Raw genomic sequence first — 8,316 nt, 5'->3', positions numbered from 1 at the left:
ATGACCGGCGGTGAGGTGGTAAAAACGAGATAGGATCATCTCGAACACTTCTTTAGCTCTGTTCCAGAACAGTCCTAACAACTATGCTGATGTTCAAATCCCACAGATTGGTCCCAGTTTTTTTACTGAAATACAATTACTCAACGCGTTTTCAACTTCTACGATGAAGGAATAACTTCGTGTAATAAAAATCAAACCTTTTTTTTTAAACTTGGGGAATCTTTTTACGGATACCCGGTCGAGAGGGGTAACAGGCCGCGTTATGTCGGACTCCGGCGCCTCCAGAGAAGAAGAGGGAAAAGAGGAAGACCATAAAAATCAAACTTGCAAAAGTTATAATTAGCATATTGACTATGCAATTGAGAGATAGAGATGGTTGGCGGTATTCCCATTATGATGTATATAGGTAGGCCGTCTGTTCGTCCATATATACAATAATTAAAACACATGCGAGTATTCAAGAATAGCTATAGTAGCATTATAATAGGTCTTTTACCTATGAATTTGCCGTATTACAATAATAACCATTTGAAACGTAATTTATGTATGGCTGGCAACAAAATTGAAATTAACATAATATCTTATTGTATAAACATGGAATCCGATATTCATATGAATTTCAACGATATTTATCGTTAAATTTGACGTTTTCAGTCTCGGTGGAATGAAACCGAAGATCGGGTTCAGTGGCGAGCTTTGGGGGAGGCCTATGTCCAGCAGTGGACTGCCGCAGGCTGATGATGATGATGATGGAATGATCTATGCAAGGTGACTGGTAAGTGCTGGAAGAAAGAAGCCGAGAATCGTACTTAGTAGCGTGTAATTGGAGAGAACTATGTCCGGCAGTGGACTTACTGGCTGGTGATGATGATGATGATGATGATGAAATATGGAATTCTATTTTCGAATTCAGATAATTGCTAAAGTTATTTGGTTATCAGGCAAATACCTAATATTATAATACTATAATATTTGCTAGTCACACATTCGCAGAAGCATAAACGGTAAAGGCAAAGTATTTTTGAAGTTCGAATCACAAAAATGTTAGCTACATTTATTTTATTTTGTTGGCGTTTGCAACGAATGCGGCGATACTGATTTCACGCCGACTTTGAAAGGGAACTAGCGCAAATCAAAGCTAGCTTTCTTTTTACTCCTGAAATATTGGTATAAATCCTTTCCTTTTTGTGTTCGAACTTTACATCGTCAAGCATGAGTGATTTGGAGAACCTCGAAAATTACTTTGTCTCCAGTCGTGCATAAAGTACTTAATATTACGTATTCATGTATTTATTAGATACATTTGAAGATCTAAAACTGTTTGTCAATTTTTTTTAAGATGAACAAAACATTTTTAACCCCACTGTATGATATATTTATACTTCGTTCTGAATAAAGAATTCACAAAAAGTATTCTAAGAGTTCTTATAATGGGACGTGTTGTAAGGTCTTATTGTTTGATAGCATCGTCCCATTTCTCTCCCGTCAAAACCTAACCAATACAATTCAAACTAATATTTAAGGTTAATTCGCCATCATCTATATATTAATACGTGAAGCAAAAACTTTGTATCCCTTTTTACGAAAATTGCGCGGACGGAGGAGTAACTATACTTGAGACCTTAGAACTTGTATCTCAAGGTGGGTGACGCATTTACGTTGTGGATGTCTATGGGCTCCAGTAACCACTTAACACCAGGTGGGCTGTGAGCTCGTCCACCCATTTAAGCAATAATAAAAAAAAAAAAAAGAGTATGAAATTTCCCACACTTAAGAGAATATAGAGATGAAGTGCACAATGCTAATTTTTTTTTTTAAATAATGCATAAAGAATACATTAAATCAATAAAGAAAACATTACACACACTACATACCATGTATTTAACGCACACACGCATGCATACTATTTATTGTCAAACTTTTGTTCTTGGCGTCTGTTGTCAAATTGAGAATAGATTAAATATTGTTTGCCTTTGTTAATATCTTGGCGAAATCTGTGATTATAAAAGTATAAAATGCAATCATAATAGTGCACAAACTTACAATTCCAATTAATTATAGTCGAATTTCGACTACTGCGGGACCTCTAGTGTAATTAATTGGACATAAGTCTATTTGCCAATCTATACTAGTATACAAAAATATTGCGTCATTGACTTCACGATTCCGGTTAATGTCAATTTAAGGATAGGGTTTTAAATTGAGTCTGGTGTCTCGTTGCAAAGTAAATCAATTAGTTCAGGGGCGCAGTCGGTTACTGGCTAATTGATTTGGTTTACTTTGACTTGTATCCAGACCAGGTTAGTTTGGGCTTTAAGTCACGTTAAGTTAAGGAAAGTAATTGAGGGATACGTTTTAAATGACAACGTAACTTGGAAAATGTATTTTTATTTAAGCAATTGATGGGGGTCGTGTTTGCGTAAATGAACGTAGTGCTTTCAATAGTTGGTAGGACGGGTTTAGTAAAATAATTCAATATAATAATTATGGTGGTAGGACCACTTGTGAGTCCGCACGGGTTGGTACCATTCGGTCTATTTACGTGTACTAGATGTGATGAACCAAACCGTCCATATACCAAAAGTAACTGGTGGTTTTACTGGTGGTAGGACCTCTTGTGAGTCCGCGCGGGTAGGTACCACCGCCCTGCCTATTTCTGCCGTGAAACAGTAATGCGTTTCGGTCTGAAGGGTGGGGCAGCCGTTGTAACTATACTGAGACCTTAGAACCTATATCTCGAGGTGGGTGGTGCATTTACGTTGTAGATGCCTATGGGCTCCAGTAACCACTTAACAAGGTGGGCTGTGAGATTGTCCATCAATCAAAGCAACAAAAAAAACATTATGGGCAGTGTAAGAATAATATAAATCGGGTAAGAAACTTTGAGGAACTAGCGTCTCTTTTGCGCAATGTGAAGCTTAGTTTCAAAATGCGAGTGTTATGTTCATCATTATTCAATATTATGAGCTCTGTGTTACACCGAAATTTTTTTCTTCAATTTTTGTACAAATTTGAATATGTTTTTCACCATTCTATTTCATGTACTGGTATTCTGTGAGACGAGAAAAAATCTGTGTACATATATCCAACAAATAATAAATTGAAATGTGTACAGCTTGAAAAACTACAAATAATTAAAACATAATTCCCCACACAGTTAATTTAAAAACTTGCTCATTCATTGTTTTTTTTTTTGTATAAATTATAATTACGATTGCCAGTTTTGTATTAAACATTATTAACGCTACAATTTTTCATTTGAAATATTAAAAAAAACAGTTAAACAGCTGCCGCATGTATTGCTACGCTGTGGTCTTTTAATAAATTAATCAACGTAAGCATTCATGATTCAGGTTATCCGTATTTTACACCGTATTCATATATAATAATAGGCTTAAATGTAAAACTACTTTTAATTTCCTTATGATCTTTTTTTTTTGACGTTACGTTTCGTATTAGTGTATTGTTTTAGTATTTTGATAGTTATTCCGTAAAGCAGGTAATGGGATTCTCGTTGAGATGTCTGTAACCTTTGGTAATCACTTAATATGTAGATATTGAGCTCATCGATCTATCAAAACAGAGATAAAAAAATTAAAACAATGATAAGTAACAACTTTTCTATGCTCTGAACAGAAATTGACTAATTTTATTTCAAGACTAACGACCCGCCTTCGCTTCGCTTCCTTTACGCCCTTTCAATTGCTACACTATTTCAATAGAAACCTGCAAACGTATTTTTCATCAGACACGTGTAGGTAAAAGTCCATTTTTTTTCAATATACTTACCTTCGATCAATAACACTACTAGATTCGCGATTAGCGCTTCAAAAGCGGCCCGAAAAAATAAATAAGACCACAAATAAATTTGTGGTCTTATTTCAAATTAGTATGGTCCAATCATAGCCAACACTAAGACGTCAAAACGCTGCAATGCGCGTTCAAAAACTGAGTAAAAAACCACCGTAACACCAAGGTTTTGGAAGGAATATCTTTTTTTGGTAAATTTATATTATTAAGTGTTTTTCATAAAATAATAAACACAATTATATTGTAAATAAAACAAATTTACGAATATTGTAATTGTTTGGCCAATGTTTGCAACAAGGCACCAACTATTGTAACAAACATCACCTATTCTTGGACAGGGAATGCATAGAGTAGTTTTGTTATTTTATAATGTTATTTTTGTTTGTAGATTTCCTAGTAGCCCCTTGTCGCTGTGCACAATGGATATATATTGTCGCGAAAGAAAGAGGAGAAGAAATATAGAACTCTTATAAAAATTCTAGAATTGTTCAATGGTGGTGGCAAATCAATGCAAAAAAGTATTAAAAAAACTTTATATGTATGTGTAAATATTTTAAGCGTATATGCTGAAAAGGATTTGTTTTCTGGGGGAAACGAACACAGCCATAAAATAAGCCTAAATTAAACTGATTATAGAAAAATTCATTGATATAAGATTACATTATATTAGTAAAAAAGAAACCGCTCATATAAAAATGACTTCTAAAAGACAGCTTTATAACAAACTGAATCTGTTTAAAGTTAATTAAACCTACATTATTGTTTTAATTACTTCTGTATAAAGAATACGTGGAAAACATGTTTCGTGTTTCCTTTCATATTTTTTTTACTTTGTTCAATTTTATTTTTTATCACCTATTTTTTGTAATAGCGGCAATGTAAAATATTATCTACTACTTTTTTGAATCGGTCAAAAATAGTTGCGACCATACAAAACAAACCTAAAACAAATATGTATATTCTGCAACTCTTATGTCTTTCAATACTTACTGTGTTCTGAGCATTGAAATGTAATACCAAGAACTACATCTAGTTCCACAATACAATAAGCACGAAATTTTAAACAAATATTTTTAACCTTATAAGTTAGGCTTTAAGTATCATTTTAGAATAAATATTTTTGTACTGATGACTTTTTATGTTCAAGTGACATTTTAAATTTATTCCATAATATTCTTTTTCTGACGAAAGGACCTAACTACATATATTTTGCAATGGTAATTAAACTTTATGTTTAAGTATTAAGGTTTATAATAAACTGAAGTCGTTAACATTATTAAACTTTTTTCTAAGAAATGAAGATGTTTTCGTGTCTGCAAACGTGGCCACTGGAGCGTCTTATTTTTGTTCCTGATCCGTAATCTAGTACTATTATTGATCGAAGATACTTACCTTGAAAGTTGGCATAAAATTTTCTTGAATAGCTTTTCTTGCTCCAAATAACGTTTTTATGTAAGGAATTATCGTATTGCTTGTATTGCTAATTGTATTGTTCTGGTGGCGATACCAATGGCGTCAATTTGATTTGAACGCTCGTACAGCACAATAAAGAAGCTTCATTTTTAAACTTAAATGCCCTGCAATATATTGGAACACAACGTTCATTGATCCCCACAGCAATGATTTTGCTCTAAACAGTAAAATTCAGTCTTTTAAATCCTCATAAGTATTTTAACAATATAATTCCGATCGTAGCATTTGTTTTACAATATTTGCAGCACGCATCTGTCAATTCTGTGTCAAACGCCATAAGATTACATTAGAAAATTTAATATGATGGTTATTTATTCTTAATCTTTCTAATTTTGTGCGCTATGTTCTTAGTTTTTCTTTCTTAAGAATCTTCTCCTGACAATAAGAAATCCACCAAAAAAGAATTAACTAATTTGTTGCTGTAGTTTTGAAGTTATGCTTACATACATTACGCAGTTTCATTTTTATAAACACTAGAGGTCCCGCAGTAGTCGAAATTCGACTATAATTAATTGGAATTGTAAGATTGTACACTATTATGATTGTATTTTATACTTCTATAATCACAAATTTCGCCAAGACTAAACTATAAAAAATATTAACAAAGACAAACCATATTCTATTCTCAATTTGACAACAGACGTCAAGAACAAAAGTTTGACAATAAATCACATAAATAGTATACATGTTTTTTTTTTTTTATTTTTTTTTTATTTTTTATGATTGAAAGTTTACTGGTGGCCCGAAGGCCTTTCCAGTTTCACCAGGACAGGTGGGCGAGCAAAGGCTCAGCCAAGAGGGGTGGGATTTGCTAACAACTGCCCGAGCGCCTCCGAAGGAGACCTAACAACTCAAGAGCAATTGTTTCGCGAATGAATCTACTACCGGATCGGAATCGCGACCCGCTGAGAAGATCCGGCGAGAAACTCAGCGGGCTGATGCATGGGTTAGGTTGCACGTCGACCTCTTTGTCGAGTTCGACGAGTACGGTTACCGGGGTCCCTAAGCCTGCCCCTAGTATTAGAGCTGAAGGCATCTAATGCAAAGGTTATTGGATCTGATGGATCCGTAAGGACGTGTCTAGGGCGTCGACGGTGACTGGCTCCTGCATGATCAGGATTCGGGGAGTAGTCAGCGGCGGCAACGATAAGGCGATTATCATGACGCATAGCCTTATCGAAGTATCGTTCCGACGCTGACTTCATGTATTTCCGAATTGATTCGAGGCCCAGGTCGTCGTGTAGGTCAATGTTCCTCACGAACCACGGAGCCCCGACAGCTAACCTGCAAAAGCGGGATTGTAGGGATTGGAGGGTGTCTATGTGTGTGCGGGCCGCGTGAGCGAACACCACACTCGCGTAAGTCATGACGGGCCTTATGCAAGTTTTGTAAAGTGTCACCTTGTTCCGAAGGGACATTTTACTCCGCTTACAGATCATGGGGTAGAGTCTACCGAGAATAAACGCGGCACGGTCACGGACTGATTTTATATGCGGGCGGAATGTCATCGATGCATCCAGGGTAACGCCCAGGTACTTGACCTTCCCGGCCCAGGGTATGGGTTGTCTAAAGAGAGTAATCGGGGGTGTGAGATTCCTCCTCCTAATCCGGGAGGAAATCCGTGTGGAGCTTCCCCTCTGAAACAGCACCGCAGTACTTTTCGCTGGGTTGATGTCTATGCGCCATTTTCGGAACCACTGTCCTAGGGCTAGGGCTGCGCTCTGAAGCTTCTTCGCGATTAGGGACTTATTTCTACTAGAATAGTAAACAGTCGTGTCGTCGGCGAATAAAGCTAAATGGGTCGGCGGCGACCGGGGAATATCGTTGACGAATAAGCTAAATAGGAGGGGTGAGAGGACAGAGCCTTGCGGGACTCCAGCTGTGAGAGGTCGTGAGGAGGAGCGGGTTCCCTCGACTCGATATCGAAAAGAGCGGTTCGACAAGAAGTCCCGTATGATGAGCACGAGACTATCCGGCATGCCCATGTTGAATAGTTTGAAAATCAAACCATTGTGCCAGACTTTGTCGAACGCTTTTGCGACGTCGAAGAAGAGAGCTCCCGTGTATAACGGTTTTGGTCGATTAAGCCCCACAAGAATGTGCTCCGTGAGGCGGTGCACCTGTTGAACGCATGAGTGATTTGTACGGAATCCGAATTGTTCATCGATAAGAATGCCCTTGGATGAGACGAAGTCTCTGAGGCGTTTGTAGAGCAGACGCTCATACAGTTTGCCTAGAGACATGAGGAGGCTAATCGGGCGGTAGCTCGTCGGATGATTTTTTGGTTTACCGGGTTTATGTATGCCGATAACGTCCGCTTCTTTCCACACCGCGGGAAAGATACAGTTCGCCATAGCGGCATTGAAAATAGATGCCAACATCACGATGAGTTGGACGGGTAGAAGTTTAATAACGCGGTTGGATATACCGTCGGAACCGGGAGCCTTGCGAGGACGTAGGTCTTTGATCAAGTCTTTAACTTCCATCGGGGTGACGGGTGGTAACGCATCAGAGGGTGGCAAGGAGGCTCTGCGTTCTACCTCACTGTCTACTAATTCTACATGAACAGGGTCCACGGATTGAGTGCTGGGCGTGCACTGGGTTTGCAATGTATCGGCCAGCAGCTCTGCTTTTTCGTCATCATCGAACGCCGCGAGTCGGCCTGAGGGGCCTACGAGGGGGGGCATAGTTACTACCGTATCCGATTTGAGAGTACGAGCTAAGCGGTAGTAAGACCTTTGAGAGGGCGCGAGTCCTTCTAAGAAATCAGACCATCTGGCATCTCGGACTTCGGTGATGCGAGACTTTACGTCGCGTTGTAGGGCACGCATTCGAATACGATTTTCCGCGGTAGGATACCTATCGTACGCACGGATCGAGGCGTTCTTAGCTCTAAGGAGTTCCCTAATATCGTCGGGCAATTTGAAGCGGTGAAGGAAGTCCTCCGCTACAACTTGCTTCGATGACCTATCTAATGTCGAGGTGATGTGTGACGTTACGATGTCTATGGCTTCAGCGGTATCCTGAGGAGAC

At 38.2% G+C, this 8,316-nt stretch overlaps 1 long non-coding RNA gene across 1 annotated transcript; it reads left to right on the top strand.

The window, feature by feature from the left end:
• Window positions 1-3,803: 3,803 nt before the first annotated feature.
• LOC134199054 (uncharacterized) lies at window positions 3,804-4,609 on the top strand. Its single transcript, XR_009973388.1, has 2 exons — window positions 3,804-4,001; window positions 4,199-4,609. It is a non-coding gene; the product is annotated as an uncharacterized LOC134199054 (long non-coding RNA).
• Window positions 4,610-8,316: the final 3,707 nt, after the last annotated feature.

Source organism: Bombyx mori, chromosome 6 (genome assembly GCF_030269925.1).
Source record: "Bombyx mori chromosome 6, ASM3026992v2".
Taxonomy (NCBI): domain Eukaryota; kingdom Metazoa; phylum Arthropoda; class Insecta; order Lepidoptera; family Bombycidae; genus Bombyx; species Bombyx mori.
This window is presented reverse-complemented; position numbering and strand designations above follow the sequence as displayed.